The 18,148-nt window shown below is 54.2% G+C and overlaps 2 long non-coding RNA genes across 2 annotated transcripts; both read right to left on the bottom strand.

Annotated features, from left to right (window-relative positions):
• Window positions 1-482: 482 nt before the first annotated feature.
• Window positions 483-5,104, bottom strand: LOC142819414 (uncharacterized). The gene is made up of 2 exons (XR_012897292.1): window positions 1,031-5,104; window positions 483-649 (listed from the first exon to the last, which is right to left on the bottom strand). It is a non-coding gene; the product is annotated as an uncharacterized LOC142819414 (long non-coding RNA).
• A 6,911-nt stretch (window positions 5,105-12,015) lies between these two features.
• On the bottom strand, window positions 12,016-17,396 carry LOC142819430 (uncharacterized). The gene is made up of 3 exons (XR_012897324.1): window positions 16,715-17,396; window positions 15,562-16,409; window positions 12,016-15,249 (listed from the first exon to the last, which is right to left on the bottom strand). It is a non-coding gene; the product is annotated as an uncharacterized LOC142819430 (long non-coding RNA).
• Between the last annotated feature and the right edge of the window lie 752 nt (window positions 17,397-18,148).

Below are 18,148 nucleotides of genomic sequence, written 5' to 3'. Positions count from 1 at the left end.
AAATACAAAAATCGGTGTTCAGTTTCTGTTGTAGATAAACCTATGTACTTCATATGACTTGACACTGTGCCTCTCCATATGACCTTGTCACTTTGTATTAATCCATATGACCTTGTCACTTTGTATTAGAACCTGAATCCATATAACCTTGTAACTTAGTTTTCTACATAGGGTTCTAATACAGAGTATATAGTTAAAGAGGTAAAAATGTCATTTGCTAGGAGTAGAATAAGATCTTTCCCCCACTCTCTCCCCCCACTCTGTAATCAATTGCCCAGTTGAATGAACGAGGTGTGAATGAGTCACTCTTGGGAGCCAAGCACCTCCAGAGAGCTACACCAGTTGAAAAGGGGGTGGAAGCCAGACCCAAGGTGTCAAGAGGGCTCAAGAAAGAAGAGCAGACATATTGAAGGCCTTGGGGATTAGAAGCAAGCACCTTCTTTGGAAAACACCCTCTCAACAGACAGCACCCACAAAGGGACCCAAGGACACAGGCCCAGATTTTGAATCTGGGATATATTTGCATAAGAGGGAAGCTGCTATAAAAGTGAGTTGTCTTGCAGAGGACTCCGGGTCTCATCTTGTCACCATCGGAGCATCGATCCGGATCAGCAGAAGCCCGGCTCCACCCCTCCACCATCTAACTCACCTGGCCAGTGAAGTTAAGGGGAGCAACAAGTTGGTAACAACAGCAAGACGGCGTGTGCTTGTGCATGTGCGTGTGTGTGAGTGCATGAGTGACATAGAATAATCAATACTTATCATATGCATGTGATAAATAAATAATATATATATATATATATATATATATATATATATATATATATATATATATGTGTGTGTGTGTGATCAATAAATGTGGCGTGTTGCCTTATCCCTCTGAAAAAGATCCCGAGTACTTCTTTTAAGTACAACACTGTGACTTTTGTACTTCGTATTTTCAAGTTCTTCCACCACGAGCCAGAGGGCCTTTTCTCAGGGACCCGTGCCACGCTCGCAAACGTCTGTGCGGCCCTCCCTCGATACTTACCTTGAGCCAATTGCTATTTGCTCTTCTTCCATAGATCGCTGTCTGGTTTCCATCTGCCGGCAGGGTGTCTCCGTTCGGTCTCTGCCACCAGGTGGCCAGCCTCTCATCTCCTCCAAGTCTACAGGGACCGAAAAAGAGAGACAGAGAACGCTTAGGAGCTAGGCCACCCCAGGTGTGTGGAAAGGACACACACGTGCGTCACCTGGCTGCTGCTCACTGGAGCTCAGTGTTGCCTCTAACATTTCCCCTCCAGGAGCGGAGTGAGTTTTGTCTCGTGCTCCAAGATCGAGGTCACGTGCCCTTCTTCGGACGCCTGCCACCCAGGCGAAAACATGTCTCGTCTGTGTTTTTAAAACGTTCTGGAAGAAAGAGTACTAACACAAGGGAGAATTAACAAGGTCATTTAAACTGTAAATATTTGTTTGATATGAAGTCAAATAAAAGGAAAATTAATACTGCAACATTTTCAGTGGCCAACCTCCTCTCCTCTCCCCTCCCCTAGCCCCTCCAGCTGGCCTAGATGATCTCTCCGGGTCCCTTATGGTAAAGCCCGCCCCGGGACCCTGTGCTGAGGTGACAAGTTCTTCACAAGATACTGGGTATGAAAACTTTCCTCCTTTAACATACACATATCAATGTTGTCTCCTCAGGATTGTCTTGAAAAACTGTATGTTTGCAGACTCCAGCCATATGAGCTGATCTTAGCTCACATGACCGCTAGATACAGGCTACATCTACACTGGCATGATTTTCCGAAAATGCTTTTAACGGAAAAGTTTTCTGTTAAAAGCATTTTTGGAAAATCGCGTCTAGATTGGCAGGACGCTTTTCCGCAAAAGCACTTTTTGCGGAAAAGCGTCCGTGGCCAATCTAGACGCGCTTTTCTGCAAAAAAGCCCCAATCGCCATTTTCGCCATCGGGGCTTTTTTGCGGAAAAGAAATCTCTGCTGTCTACACTGGCCCTTTTGCGCAGAAGTCTTTCGGAAAAAGACTTTTGCCCGAACGGGAGCAGCATAGTATTCCCGCAAAAGCACTGACAATCTTACATGAGATCGTCAGTGCTTTTGCGGAAATTCAAGCGGCCAGTGTAGACAGCTGGCAAGTTTTTCCGCAAAAGCAGATGATTAGCACACTTTCCTAGTTGAAAATCCAAGGAGAAGAAAGGGGAGAATTGCAAATCAAGACTCTCTTAAGGTGTCTGAAAGCTACTTTGGTCTGGGCCGGTACTCAGTGGTACCAAGGCAGACTTTTCTGTGGCTCGGTTGTCTAATGCCACACTAGAACAAGTCTACCACACCGAACGAAAGAGCAGACAATTACATGAAAGGGAAAAAAGGTGGCTTGGCAGAGAATTTGCTTCCGGACAAAAACAAGAGACTGCGGTGGTTAAAGAAGAACGGGAGGCATACCTGTGCATAAACCAATTCACCAGAAACCTTCTGAACAACCAGTTCAGTCACATGTCCTTACAGGGACAAGCACCTTAATGACGGTAGCCCTGACATTTTATTTTGCAGACGATTCTACTTGTGGAAGGGCTGCTGGAGTGAAACTTGAGGCCCAAGCAGGAGGAAAGTTTGATTTTCTAGTACCAAATAGAAAAACAATAATAGAACAAAAAGGCTAAAAGATGCCTAAGGGCAGAGATAGGGTCCAGAATGACTTAGACAAATTGGAGGATTGGGCCACAAGAAATCTGATGAGGTCCAACAAGGACAAGTGTAGAGTCCTGCACTTGGGACGGAAGAATCCCAAGCATAGTTACAAGCTGGGGACCAACCAGTTAAGTAGTAGTTCTGCAGACAGGGACCTGGGGGTTCCAGTGGATAAGAAGCTGGAGATGAGTCAACAGTGTGCCCTTGTAGCCAAGAAGGCTAATGGCATATTAGGTTGCATCAAGAGGAGCATTGCCAGTAGATCCAGAGATGTCATTATTCCCCTTTATTCGGCTTTGGTGAGGCCACATCTGGAGTACTGTGTCCAGTTCTGGGCCCCCCACTACAGAAGGGATGTGGACACATTGGAGAGGGTCCAGCAGAGGACAACCAAAATGATTAGGGGGCTGGAGCAATTGCTCTATGAAGAGGCTGAGGGATTTAGGTTTCTTTAGTCTGAAGAGGAGACCATGAGGGGGGATTTTATAGTAGCCTTCAACTTCCTTATAAGGACACAGGAACGCAAGGTAACCTGTTCTCCCAACTCTCGCTTTCAGACGGGGTGGGGAACCTTATTGGGGAGAGGGGGGGGGCGGAAGGCACACACTAGTAGGGTTGCCAGATGGTTTCAGCAAAAAAAAAAAAAAAAAAGAGCCAGGAAAATTTTTGTTGAGGAAAAAAAGCCAACCAAACAAAAAAACCCCACCAGGAACATTTTTGTTGAGCAAAATCCAGTTGTGACCCCTTTAATTAGTCAGCCAATCTCCCCGCCCCCGGCTTATTTCTGCTGGGCGCAGAGGAAAAGCAGAAAATACTGGACATTTTGTATGTCCGGTATTTTCTAAATTTATTTACCGGACAAAAAGTGCAACTACCGGGCTGTCTGGCTCAGTGCTAGACACCTAGCAACCCTACACACAAGTGTGAAGAAAAAAAAATCCCAAACCCCACCATCCGCATTAACACATGCCCCAACTGAGAAGGAGGAAGAGGCTTCCCACATTCCCCTCGCACACCGGAGCTTGTGAGGAGGGGGGCGGGGCAGGCTAGCAGATTTTGTCTGCTCCAATCTGGAGGGGAGCTAGAGGGTTAGTGTGGGAACCTTGAGTGTCGAGGGCCACACTCACGTGAGCTGGGGTATTAGGTTCCTCACCCCTGCTTTAAAAACAAAACCTCTTACTCTTAAAAGTCGATCCCCATATCTCTGGTTGGACCAGCTTCATGCAGGTCCTCGTGGATGGAAAACTGCAGCAAACTGTATGAACAGAAACAAACAGAAGCCCCAAGAGCAGCTGGAGGTGGGGCGAGGCTGCCCCAGCAGGGACACAACGGGGCAGCCGCCCTCCACCAGATCAGGAAAACAACCGCGCCATTCCCCGTCCAGCAGGAAGGCGAGTGCCGCTGCAAGGCTCCGCAACGGAGGTGGGCGGCAGAGGGGTGTTTGTGCGCGGCCGCGCGCCTTTAGCGGCAACTCCCCTGGAGCCCCCTTCTCTAGTCCAGCCAGGCCTAAAATGCTCATTGCTTAGAAGGCGGGTGGGGAACCTAAGGCCTGGGTGCTTGGGGCTCCTCCACCGTCGCCCCCTCCCCACGCCGTGGGGCTGGAGCGCACAAAGCGACTAGGCTGGGCCCTGCAATGCTCTGGCGCCAGGGGGACGTTTCTCCGCTCAGCTGGGGGCCAGGCAGGGAGGCTTTTCTGTCGGTTGGTTTGTCTGTCACCTGTTTGCCCCCCAATTCTCAGCCACTCCCCCCCCCTCCCCACACGCCCCCACCCAGGATGCTCTCGGCCTCTGCAGGAGGCACAGCCGGGCACTGGGCAGCACTGCGGGCAGCCAGGGCCAGAGCATCCCCCCCCCACAGCGCCCCCCGCCGAACTGCCCCCCCCCGGGCACAGGGGGGGATTCAGCGGGCACCCGGCCCCGCCCCCAGGCAGCGAGCAGCGCGGGGAGCAGGGCTCAGGCCGCCCCGCCCCCCCGCGTGCGGGACACGTTCTGTGCGTGCCCCGCCCGCGGGAACCACCCCTCGAGGGCGCGCGGCTCCCCGGCGGGGGGAGGGGGCACGTGACACTCCCGCGCCCCGCAGCCCCCCCCTCCCCGAGACACCCACGTGACTGGAGCCCGGGTCAGCTCCCGCGCCCCAAAGGGGGGGCCACAGCCCCGTTCCCCCGGCACCACGTGGGGGGGGGGCGCGACACGCGGCCGGGGGGGGGTCACAGGGGCGCTGCTCCCCGGGGGGGGCGCTGCAGCGCCGGGGGGGACAGAAATCGCCCCCCCACCTCCTCCAGGGGCCGCCCCGCCGATGTCCACCATGGGGCCCGGAGAGAAGCAGGCGGGGGAGGGGGGCTCCACGTCACTGCCAGCTCCCGCCCCGCCCCCAGGCTCCGCCCCTCAGCGTTTTCCCGCCCGCCTCGTCAGCGCGAGCGTCCCGGGAGTTTCCCGCCCAGCCAGTGGCAGGTCAGTCCCCCTAGTCACACCGCATTCGCAGACAGAGCTGTCCGTTAAGATGCAGCCGGGTCAGCCTATTGGGTGCCTCTGATTCAGAACACGCCCCTTAGTCACAGCCCATTCGCGGACAGAAGAGTCTGTTATAATCCACCCCGGACAACCTATTGGCCGCCAGCAGCCCCAGAACACGCCTTGAGTCACCGCCCATTGGTGCACGGAGCAGTCCGTTAAGAGTCACCTCGGACAGCCTCAGATTGGGCGCCACAGATTCCGAACACGCCCTTTACTCTCAGCCCATTCGCGGACAGAACAGTCTGTTACGATCAGTCCGGGACAGTCTCTCGGCCAGCCTTAGTGTAGGGATAACATAGTCAAGTATGAAACATGATTCCCCAAGTGGAAGTGACTCCCCAGAATTTGTTCCCCACAACTACAAGTCTAAGGAGGAGAAGTTTGTTAAGTAGAAGAAGCATAGAAGTGTTTAGATTTATTCTTGTGAAAGTGTTTAGATTTAGTGTTATCAAGCTTGAGAAGTGTTTAGATTTATTATTATTATTATTATTATTATTATTTGTTAGGATTGTTTAATTATAAATCTAAACATTTTTGCCCCTCTCGAATATAATTGGTTAGGAATGTAATATTAGGTCATGTAACTTCAAACTGTTAAAAATATACTACTATGTAGCCAGAAACAGCTCCCCTCTCTGTGCGCCAGGGCACGCTCAAACTTACTGTTACACAATTGACAACCGTTCTCTTCAAAGCATTGTGAAGCACTTAACCCTAATCGCAAAGTGAAGCATTGTAACTATAACAGTAACTAACTCAGCGCTCAGAGAGAGAATGTTTTAAGAAATGCCACCCAGAAACTTTTGTAACTTTTTGTAACTACAACTCTTGTATTATTATGCAAAATACTGTATGGGAAACATTCATTAGGGAATGTACGTAAGAGAGAGAGTGCTTGGACGATGAATGAATGGTTCTGAGAGGTGCCAGCCTGAGAATGCAGCAACAAAGGGCTGAAGAAGGTGTCAGGTGCCAGTGCAACCAAAACGTGTCAAGTGGAGAAAACCAAGTACTGGAGATCCACCCGATGAGATCACTGACGAGATCCACCCGATGAGATCACCGGAGAGCGGCGCTAGAGACCTCCCCTGGCAGCCACCCTGGACATCAGCATGATGCAGCAATTCCCATAGACTGGCATAGGAAGAAATTCCTATAAGAACTGGACTAAAAGACTATGGAGTCAGAGTCCAAGGTTCTGCTGCCAGCCCATCAGGAGCTTGAGATGCGCATCTGATCAGGACTTCGCTCCCCACTCCCATCACTTGTGTACAGAATACCTGGCCAGTATTCTGTCACAAGCAACTTCCAGGCTGGGAACTATAACAAATACACAGAACTTGAATGAATGGATGAATGATTGACTGAATATTTATATATAAAGTGTATAAGGGTTAAGCAGTGATAGGACTAAGTAGCTAAACAACGTTGTTTGCTTCTATCTTTTCTTTATTCTTTATCTTTACAATAAATGTGGCTTTTTGCCTTATCCCCCTCATAAGATCCTGCTTGCTTTTATTGGTACAACATTTGCATTAGGACACGCCCCTGAGTCACGCTCCATTGGCGGACAGAGCAGTCCGTTAAGATCCACCAGAGACAGCCTTTTGGCCGACAGCAGTGTCAGGATGCGCCCCTTAGTCACACCCCATTCGCGGACAGAGCAGTCCGTTAAGATCATTCCCGGGTCAGCTTATTGGTCGCCTCAGATAAAGGACGCGCCCTTTAATCACAGCCCATTTGCTGACAGAGCAGTCCGTTAAGATTGACTGGTTGGAGCTGGGCAGGAGCACCGGCCACGGCGCAGTTTAGGGGGCGGGGCCACGGCTGGTCCTGCGGGTGACGGGCGGGAGTGGCCGGCCGGGCTGAAGCGCAGCCTGGGCCCCACTGGGGAGCGAGAGGCAGGTGCCTGGTCCAGGGGAGGGGATGAGGTGATTGCAGAGGAGGAAACTGAGGCACGGGGGGGAGAGCCAGGGAAAGCAGAGCTGGTGGGGCTGAGGCCGGTCCATGTCGGTTCACAGAGCAGCCGATGGACTCCTGAATTCTCAGCGGCTACTCGATGACGCCACAGTCCCGGGGCCGGTGTGACGTCACAAACAGCTGCCGTCGCAATTGGCTCCCCGTAGCCGTTTCTGACACACACACGAGCCGCTCTGATTTGGCTTCTAACACTTTTAGCTGCTCGGTTCTGCAAGCGTGGAGAGGAAGCCGCGTCTGATAGATGGAGGTTCTCCGCGACACATTTGGCAGCCTGGACCCCCTGCCTCTTGTCCAGAGGGTCTCACCCCGCCCTCCCACCCCATGCCCCTTGTTCTCCGTGATTCCGCCAGCTGCTTGGTGCCTTTAGTACCCGGCCCCGCTTGCAAAGTCCCCCCCCAGCAGCGCGACCGGAGAGCAGCGCTAGAGACCTCCCCCGAGCAGCGAAACCCGAGAGCGGCGCTGCAGTCCCCCCTCGGCAGCATCACCCGAGAGAGGCGCCAGAGACACCCTCCATCAGAACAACCCGAGAGCAGCGCCAGAGACCCCCCCAACAGCGCGACCCGAGAGCGGTACCAGAGACCCCCCCAACAGCGCGACCCGAGAGCGGTACCAGAGACCCCCCCAACAGCACGACCCGAGAGCGGCACCAGAGACCCCCCCAACAGCGCGACCCGAGAGCGGTACCAGAGACCCCCCAGCAGCACGACCGGAGAGCGGAGCCAGAGACCCCCCCAACAGCACGACCGGAGAGCGGAGCCAGAGACCCCCCCAACAGCACGACCGGAGAGCGGAGCCAGAGACCCCCCCCCCCCAGCAGCATGATCCCAAGAAGGCGCCGGAAACCCCCCCAGCAGCGCGACTCAAGAGCGATGCCGGAGACCCCCCGTAGCAGCGCGACTCGAGAGCGGCACCAGAGATTCCCCGCAGCAGCGCGACCCGAGAGTGGTAACAGAGACCCCCGCCGGCAGCACGACCGGATAGCAGAGCCAGAGACCCCCCCAGCAGCAGGACCCGATAGAGGCGCCAGAGTCATCCCCAGCAGCATCACCCCAGCTAGGCGCCAGAGACAGCGCCCAGCAGCATGACCTGAGAGCGGCACCAGAGACCCCCCCAGCAGCAGAACCCGAGAGAGGCGCCAGACTCCCTCCCAGCAGCACGACCTGAGAGTGGCCCCAAAGACCCCTCCCCCCCAGCAGCGAGACCCGAGAGCGGCGCTAGAGACACCCCCAAGCTGCACGACCCGAGAGCGGCACCAGAATCCCTCCCTGCAGCGAGACCCGAGAGCGGCGTGACTGAAGAGACCTCTCACTCACTAAGGTCTGTGGCTGTGGGAATTCTATCCTTTAGCCCTTCCCCCCCCTCGCCTATGTATAGGGCCCTCTACAAGAACACTGAGTCAGTCAGCCATGACGCACCACCGCTCTCCCTTGCGCGACTGGCGTACCTGCAGAATTCCCGTTGGCTCCTGAGCCCTTAACCCTTGGAGATGCTCATCTGGAATGCCTGCAAGTGTGCTGTACAAAGACACCGCAAAAGCAGAGCAAGGACACAGACACAGACAGAAACAGACAGACAGAACGTATTGGCCAATACGAGAGAGCAACAAGAGAGAAACACATGAGAGGCAGCCGGAAACCTTACCACCTTGCGTCTTCCTCCTCGAGCCAAGCGTCTGCTGAGAAGGACACCGTGTTCCAGAGAAACCAGCACCCCTGACAAACGGGAGCCCTGTTTCTCCCACTACCAAGGAAGCACCTCGGGAACCTCCGCTCGGACTCGCTGTCTAAGCAAACGTGACTTCCCTTCCTAGACCCGAGTGGGCCGTAAGCCGAGAGATTTCCAGACCCGACACTTATCTCCGTGTCAGCGATGGCTGCTTCGCTGCCAGACGGACGGTTCTCGCTTAGATCAAGCTCCCGAACTCGCTGTTTTCATTTCCGTTCCATCCCCAGGAGGAAGGACACCGGGAGGGTTGACTTCTTATCGCTCGCTACCGAACACAGCAGAGGGGAAAAAACAAACAAACAACTTAGCGTTTCAGTCCGCAAGGACGCGGCATCGCTTCTCCTTCCACCATCGCACCGTTGCCTCCCACCATCGGCCACCACCTCCCGTTGCCACTACAGGAACGGGGAGTGAAAGGAGGCCTTGAATATCTATCCACGCTCTGTTGAACCGCCTACTGCCCCTTCACCAGTCCCCAAGCCAGCAGGCTCCGTGCCCCAGCAGGAAGCTCTCTGCCTCAGAAGAAACATACTGCCAGGACGCTTGAAGATTTCAAAGCACGCATCTCTTACTCACACAGAGCCATGGGAAGGCCGAACGCTGAGGACCCTTCACGTGTCCCGAGAATCACGTCCAGGCAGCTCAAGTCCATCTCGGACGGTATCTTCTCAGCCCACTGCCCAGCCAGTTTTCCAGCTGTTACCCAGTCTGGAACCAGCAAAGCCCTCGGGCAGGAGTGACAGCAAAGGGCTAGGACCCAGAAGCCGTGTCCAGGGGTCAGTCTGGAGTGCTGTACAAAGCCCAGGACCATCCACATATCCTGTGTGGTGCAACCTGCTGAGTGGAGACAAAGGCTCAGGGCTGCTCTCATACCCTGATCAGACACTTTACTGCATGTGGTGCAGGGAAAAGGTGGACTGATGGCTCCCATGAATGGGGGTGCAGACTGGGGGGAGGAAGGGCCCCGGGATAAGCATATGGACGGGGTGCAGGCTGGGGTGAGGAAGCAGGAGGGGAGAGGGCTGCCCAGAGCCTGGAGTGCGGGATGAGGGGGCCGTGGGCAGGAGGGGAGGGGGCTGCGCGGAGCCTGGTGTGCGGGATGAGGGGGCCATGGGCAGGAGGGGAGAGGGCTGCGCAGAGCCTGGAGTGCGGGATGAGGGGGCCATGGGCAGGAGGGGAGGGGGCTGTGCGGAGCCTGGAGTGCGGGATGAGGGGGCCATGGGCAGGAGGGGAGGGGGCTGTGCGGAGCATGGTGTGCGGGATGAGGGGGCCATGGGCAGGAGGGGAGAGGGCTGCGCGGAGCCTGGAGTGTGGGATGAGGGGGCCGAGGGCAGGAGGGGAGAGGGCTGAGCAGAGCCTGGAGTGCGGGATGAGGGGGCCGGGGGCAGGAGGGGAGAGGGCTGAGCAGAGCCTGGAGTGCGGGATGAGGGGGCCGGGGGCAGGAGGGGAGAGGGCTGAGCAGAGCCTGGAGTGCGGGATGAGGGGGCCGGGGGCAGGAGGGGAGAGGGCTGTGCGGAGCCTGGAGTGCGGGATGAGGGGGCCGGGGGCAGCAGGGGAGGGGGCTGCGCGGAGCCTGGAGTGCGGGATGAGGGGGCCGGGGGCAGGAGGGGAGAGGGCTGCGCAGAGCCTGGAAATAACGAGCTTCTTACTTTGCCTGCTGTAAAAGGGCAAGTCTGGGGCCACGCGGGGTGCGGAGCAGGGACAGCAGCTGGGGGCGATGGAATTACACGTGCATTACCGGCAATGACCACCGAGCGGCACTGTTGCTCTGCTAAGGGCCATTATTTCCAAATAAAAAAGATTGTTCTGAGGGTAGAAATGCCCCATTCCGAACTAAGACCCTCTGAGCATAGACACTGAATCCATGTCACACAGGAAATGGTATTTCAATGGAAATGTTCTACAGCACAAGCCTTACAAAGTACGTACTCCCCGCAGTCACTCCCAATGGAGTCCGGGAAGCACTGGGGAGTAACTAACAGCACCTCTATAAGACGTTCGAAATAACGGGCTTGCCTTGTGCATGCTCACATTATCACTTTTCTAAAGCGATGTATTTCAGAATAACAGGCTTCTTATTTTTTGTGACATGAGAGTTTATTGTTCCAGAATAATGCCATTGTAGAAATTGCTCTTTTTATATAGCAATATTGTGTGTGCTCCACTGTCGCTATTTACAAATAGCTCCTTCCTAGGGCCATTAAAGTAATTACGCTCTAGTGTTTCCTGGGGCTCTAAATCAAGGTAGCACAACCACTTTAGGGAAGCCTGCCTCAGAGTAATTAAAACCAGCCAAAATATCTGAGAAGCCTTGTATTCTGAAATAGAATATGCTATTCTGAAATTGTAATGGGGAAATGCTAAAACAAGTGTGTAGTGTAGACATACTTTGACTCAAAGTAGCATGTCCTTACTAAGGGAGCTTACCTCTCACAAATTTTGATGCTTCCCTGTTGTGGGAACACACTATTTTGAAAAATATTTTCAAATACTTTAACCCCCAAAATACCTTATTTGAAATAATTCCCCAGTGTGAACATAGCCAAACATTACAGCTACAATGTAATGCTTGGCTATTTCCATAGATCCAAGAATCCCAAAATATCAATCCATGCTTTTCTTTCTTCTATTAATAAACCTTTAGATTTTAGATTCTAAAGGATTGGCCCTGCGTGATCTTGTGGGTAAGATCCAAAGTGTAAACTGACCGGGGATTTGTGGCTGGTTCTTTGGGACCGGAAAGACCCGTTCGGGGAAGGTGAGATTGGGTTCTACAACCCCCTCACCTGTGTGCAGGCCCGGGGCTAATTGTGGCACAGGGAGAGCTGGGGTGTCTGAGGGGTTTTGCTCCTGAGGCTTCTGGCTGGCCAGATTGGCAGTTAAAGCACTCAGTGTGACCAGTTTATGGCCTATTTGGGAAAGGCTTCCAGTCTGGGGCTGTAAGGAGCCCCGAGTTTTGAGCAATTCGCCCTGAGCAGACGCCCTCAGCTGTGCCAAGACCTGGCCCGGTCCGTGTCAGCCACCTTCCCAGCTCATCTCAACCCTCACCCTACCTTCTCCCCAGTCATCTTTCAACACATAAGGACCCCCTCACCCACCCTCCGCTTCCTCCCTAACGGCCCCCAGCCCAACACGCTCTTGATCAAACAAGTTTTTCCGACACTGATAAACCTCATTCCATGAGGAATAAGCCCTCCATTGTTTCAATTGTTTCCATTTTCTTTTGAAATAATGCAATTGCTGTGTGGATGCTACTGTTGTTCTGCCAGAATAATGTCCCTTATTCCAGAAAAATGGTACAGTGTAGACACACCCTTAGGGTATGTCTACACTGCAGCACTAATTCGAACTAAGCTAATTCGAATTAGTGCATCTAGACCTAAAACTATTTCCAATTAGCAAAATGCTAATTGGAAATAGCGTATCCACATTGAGTGGACCCTGAACCGAAGTTAAGGCTGGCCAGAACCAGTGCCTGCAGGGCATCAGGTTAGGACTTAGAGTGTGGAGCTGCTGCCTCCGTCTAGCCGAGGGCTGTGCTTAAAGGAACCTGACCCCCACCCCGGACAGACAGTTCTCAGGGTTCCCCACTTGCTTGTCTACCTCGATAAGGGACAGCAAAGCAGTCCTGTCTTGGAGGCACATCAAAGCACTTGGCCATCAGCCCGGCTGCACTTGCCGCAGGCTGCCATCCAAGGGGATCAATTGGGAGGCTGTCAGGATCCAGGAGGCCCTGCAGGAGAGCTTCCACCCCGAGGAGCCCGCAGAGCCACCCCAGTCCTCCCCATCAGGGGCTCATGCCCCATTCCTCCCTAACCTCCTTCCACTTACCCTTCCCTAGCCCCCTTCCTGATGTAAAAAATAAATGACACGTGTGTTGTTAAATAAAGAGAGTTTCTATTTTTGAAAACTGAGGGGTGGGGATTAACCTCTGGGGAGACTGGGAAAAGGTGGTGGGAGAGGGGAAGAGAGAGGGGAGGTGGAAACCTGGGAGGAGGGAGCTGGAACGGGGAAGCCAGGGGAAGGAGGAGGAGGGAGCTGGAAGGGGGAAGCCAGGGGAAGGAGGAGAAGGGGAAGTATAAAACTATGGTACGCCATATCTTCAGTACTGTGTACAGATGTGGTCTCCTCACCTCAAAAAAGAGATTTTGGCCTTGGAAAGGGTTCAGAAAAGGGCAACTACAATGATTAGGGGTTTGGAGCAGGTCCCATATGAAGAGAGGCTAAAGAGACTAGGACTTTTCAGCTTAGAAAAGAGGAGACTGAGGGGGATATGACAGAGGTCTATAAAATCATGAGTGGTGTGGAGAGGGTGAATAAAGAAAAGTTCTTTACTTGTTCCCATAATATAAGAACTAGAGGACACCAAATGAAATTAATGGGTAGCAGGTTTAAACCTAATACAAGAAAGGTCTTCACACAGCGCACAGTCAACCTGTGGCACTCCTTGCCAGAGGATGCTGTGAAGGCTAGGACAAGAACAGAGTTTAAAAAAAAAACTAGATAAATTCATGGAGGTTAGGTCCATAAAAGGCTATTAGCCTGGGGGAAGGAAGAAATGGTGCCCCTGGCCTCTCTTTGTCAAAGGCTGGAGATGGATGGCAGGAGACAAATTGCTTGATCACTGTCTTCGGTCCACCCCCTCTGGGGCACCTGGCACTGGCCACGGTTGGCAGACAGGATACTGGGCTAGATGGCCCTTTGGTCTGACCCAGTATAGCCGTTCTTATGTTCTTATCAGTATCAGAAGTGCACCGATGGATACGGAGCACGTAGCTCCGCGGGATCTGGTGCTTCTGGGGCGATGACTTAAAAGCCAGCTCCCCACGCGCACAGGCTCTCACCTCCCCCCAGCCCTTGCTGACTCTGTATTAGAGACAGCAAGGGGGAGGGAAGCGTGTGTAGTTGTCAGGATTAACCAATAAGCCCAGGCTTATCAGTTAATCGTATACACGACTATACGCTAACATCCCATTCACCGAGTGTCACTGTTAACATTTCTGTAACGCAGTAAGTGCATTGCCGGGAGCAGGTACGCCTTGAGAGGCCTCCAAGCTTACCCAGTACATGGAGAGACCTTTTCTCAAAGGCCCAGCTTCTGATGGGTTTGGTCCTCCTTCTGGGATGCCACCGGATGTGCTGGGATTTCACTGAGACTACTTGCTCCACTAGCCTTGGTTGCCTCTCCCTGTTTTGCTGATTTAGGCTCTCTGGCCTCTGGGAGCCCACGCAGGTTGGGAAGCACCAAGTGTAGAAACACAGAGTCTGCAAACAGCTCTCTACGGTAAGGCTTAGCTAGAAAATCGTCCAGCGCTCAATTGCAGTTCCCCTCCGGAAAGTACACCCAAAATAATATTATCTGATGTGGGAGAGAAATCACTACAATGCAAGCTCATACGTTTGCCCATCCCCTCAATGAGGAGTAACATACGCACAACTTCTCCCGCTCCCCTCCTGCTGTTAGAAATTACACAAACTACATTTCTTTTATTAAAATCTAGCTTTTACAGTTGAGAGATTGCTGTTGTTTATCAAAACAAAATAAAGCACGCATACCATGTATGGGTGTAGGCATGGATGGAGGAAGGGCAGCGTTAGGAGTGCAGGTTGCCATGGGATGTGGGTGTAGAAAGGAAGAGAAGGGTGGTGGGACCCAATGGATGGGAGCATGGATTGGAAGGGTCTGGAGTGTGGGATGGCATGGGATGGGGGCTTGTTGAGGAGGAAGAGGAGAGTGGTTGAGGGAGTCCTTACGTGCGGAAGGAGGGCTGGGGGGAAGGTAGTGATGGGGGTCACATGGCAGGCGGGATGGGAGTGTGGGGGGAGGGACTGGGGGTTGGGAAGGAAAGAAACGGGGTTTAAGGGTCCTATAGATGGGGGAAAGGTAGGGATAGGGATAGACTGCGGGATGGGGGAGTGTTCTAGGGAGGAAAAAGAGGGGCTGATGGGCCCCGTGAAGGGAGGGATGCTCTGGGGTTGCAGATTGATCTGAGTCTGTGGAGAGAAGAAGGGAAACTGAGGGACACCAGGACTAGGGGGTATGGGCTAGGGAAGAGCACTGGTGGGGGTGCAGCTTGTGTGAGGGGGATGTTGAAATGTACTGCGAGAGTGGAACCTCCGCTCGGACTCGCTGTCTAATCAAACGTGACTTCCCTTCCTAGACCCGAGTGGGCCGTAAGCCGAGAGATTTCCAGACCCGACACTTATCTCCGTGTCAGCGATGGCTGCTCCGCTCCCAGCCGGACGGTTCTCGCCTCGCTTCGACCAAGCTCCCGAGCTCGCTGTTCTCGTTTCCGTTCCATCCCCAGACGGGAGGACATCGGGAGGGTTGACTTCTTATCGCTCGCTACCGAACACAGCAGAGGGGGAACAAACAAACAAACAACTTAGCGTTTCAGTCCGCAAGGACGCGGCATCGCTTCTTCTCCCACCATCGCGCCGCAGCCTCTCACCATCGTCCACTCCCTCCCGCTGCTACTACTGGAACGCGGAGAGAAAGGAGGCCTTGAATCTCTATCCACGCTCTGTTGAACCGCCTACTGCCCCTTCACCAGTCCCCAAGCCACCAGGCTCCGTGCCCCAGCAGGAAGCTCTCTGCCTCAGAAGAAACCTACTGCCAGGACGCTTGAAGATTTCAAAGCACGCATCTCTTACTCACACAGAGCCATGGGAAGGCCGAACGCTGAGGACCCTTCACGTCTTCCGAGAATCACGTCCAGGCAGCTCAAGTCCATCTCGGACTCTTTCTTCTCCGCCCACGGCCCCGCACTGATTCCTCTGCAAGGGCGGCAGAAAAAGCCCAGCATGAGCTCTCACTCACTAAGATCTGTGGCTGTGGGAATTCTATCCTTTAGCCCTTTCCCCCCGTCTCGCCTATGTATCGGGCCCTCTACAAGAACACTGAGTCAGTCAGCCATGACGCATCACCGCTCTCCCTTGCGTGACTGGCGTACCTGCAGAATTCCCGTTGGCTCCTGAGCCCTTAACCCTTGGAGATGCTCACCTGGAATGCCTGCAAGTGTGCTGTTCAAGGACACGGCAGAAGCAGAGCAAGGACAACGACACAGACAGAAACAGACAGACAGAACGTATTGGCCAATACGAGAGAGCAACAAGAGAGAAACACATGAGTGGCAGCCAGAAACCTTACTACCTTGCGTCTTCCTCCTCGAGCCAAGCGTCTGCTGAGAAGGACACCGTGTTCCAGAGAAACCAGCACCCCTGACAAACGGGAGCCCTGACAAATGGGAGCTACCAAGGAAGCACCTCGGGAACCTCCGCTCGGACTGGCTGTCTAATAAACCGTGACTTCCCTTCCTAGACCCGAGTGGGCCGTAAGCCGAGAGATTTCCAGACCCGACACTTATCTCCGTGTCAGCGATGGCTGCTTCACTCCCAGCCGGAAGGTTCTCGCCTCGCTTCGACCAAGCTCCCGAGCTTGCTGTTCTCATTTCCGTTCCATCCCCAGACGGGAGGACACCGGGAGGGTTGACTTCTTTTCGCTCGCTACCGAACACAGCAGAGGCGGAACGAACAAACAAACAAACAACTTAGTGTTTCAGTCCGCAAGGACGTGGCATCGCTTCTTCTCCCACCATCGCGCCGCAGCCTCCCACCATCGGCCACCCCCTCCCGCTGCCACGACAGAAACGTGGAGAGAAAGGAGGCCTTGAATCTCTATCCACGCTCTGTTGAACCGCCTACTTCCCCTTCACCAGTCCCCAAGCCACCAGGCTCCGTGCCCCAGCAGGAAGCTCTCTGCCTCAGAAGAAACCTACTGCCAGGACGCTTGAAGATTTCAAAGCACGCACCTCTTACTCACACAGAGCCATGGCAAGGCCGAACGCTGAGGACCCTTCACGTGTTCCGAGAATCACGTCCAGGCAGCTCAAGTCCATCTCGGGCGGTTTCTTCTCCGCCCACGGACCCGCACTGATTCCTCTGCAAGGACAGAAGAAAAAGCGCAGCGTGAGCTCTCACTCGCTAAGGTCTGTGGCTGCGGGAATTCTAGCCTTTAGCCCCATGGTCACCAACCAATAGATCACGATCTACCGGTAGATGTTGAGGCTCTAAGAGTAGCTCTTCAGCCCTCTCCGAACTGCGTGCGTGCGCAGTACATTTACATTAGATTTCCTCATTTGAGGAGCAGCTACTCACCGAGCAACAACACAGGTGAGTAGCTGCAAGGAATGGTGGGAGCTGGCAGGTCTGGAGGGCTGAAACACCCCAACCAGCTGACTGTGGCTTTCAGCAGAAAGACGCTGCCCCGCGCTCCAGCTGATCGGCGGCTTCTCCTCTGCACCTGCCCACGTGGAGCTTGGTGCACCCTGGCTGAGCGCCACGACCAGCTCTCCGGGCAGCCGCTTCTCTTCACTCCAGCCTGGCTGCCCTGCGGTCAGTCCGGAGGGAGCGCGGGTCGGAGGCTTCCCTCCGTGGCTTGTGTAGGGAACTCCCTGCCCCCAACCTTGTTTCCTCTCCTCTGCCCCAAACCTGTTCCCCGCCCTCCTGGCCCCGTTCCCTCTCCCTTCCACCCCCCTCCCCCCGCTGTCTAACCCTTCCCCACTCTGCAGAAACTTGTCCCACGGCACCCTGCCCCCCCTGCAGGAACCGGTTCCCTCTGGCACCCTGCCTCCTACTGCAGAAACCTGTCCCCCTGCCTTCCCCACTACAGAAACCTGTACCCCCCCCCAGCACCCTGTCCCCTGCTGCAGAAACCTGTCCTGGCACCCTGCCCCCTCTCCCCTGTCCCCACTGGCACCCTGTTCCCTGTCCCAGAACCCACTAGCACCCCTCCCCAGTATTGTGTCCCCTGCTCCCAAAGGACTTTTCTATGCGTCAGTGACCCCTGACTCAAGGCAGGTTCCCTGCCATTCTCATAAATAAAGACAATGCAGAAACTTTTTGTGCTTAACATAGTATTTTATTTAAAAATGGAGCTTGGCCAACAAACCCCCAATTGGGGCCTAGCCCCCATCTGGCCACAACCACTCCTGCACTCCCCCTTCCCCAGACCCTAGATCTGAGCCTATCAAACACTGGAACCCCCTGCCCTGAGCCCTTCACATACCCCAACCCAAATTCCTGCATTCTCACATCCACAAGCCTGTGACTTGCTTAGTATCCCAACACCGCCCAGCCTGGAGCCCCCTCCCCGACCCAGTGTCCCCTTCTCCACCTCCTCCTCCATCCAGATTTCCTCCCAGAGCTTGCACCTCTCACCCCTTCCCACACCCAAATCCCTCATT

The sequence above is a fragment of the Pelodiscus sinensis genome, chromosome 23 (genome assembly GCF_049634645.1).
Source record: "Pelodiscus sinensis isolate JC-2024 chromosome 23, ASM4963464v1, whole genome shotgun sequence".
Classification (NCBI taxonomy): Eukaryota; Metazoa; Chordata; order Testudines; family Trionychidae; genus Pelodiscus; species Pelodiscus sinensis.
The sequence above is the reverse complement of the archived record's forward strand: the minus strand, read 5'-3'. Positions and strand labels throughout refer to the sequence as shown.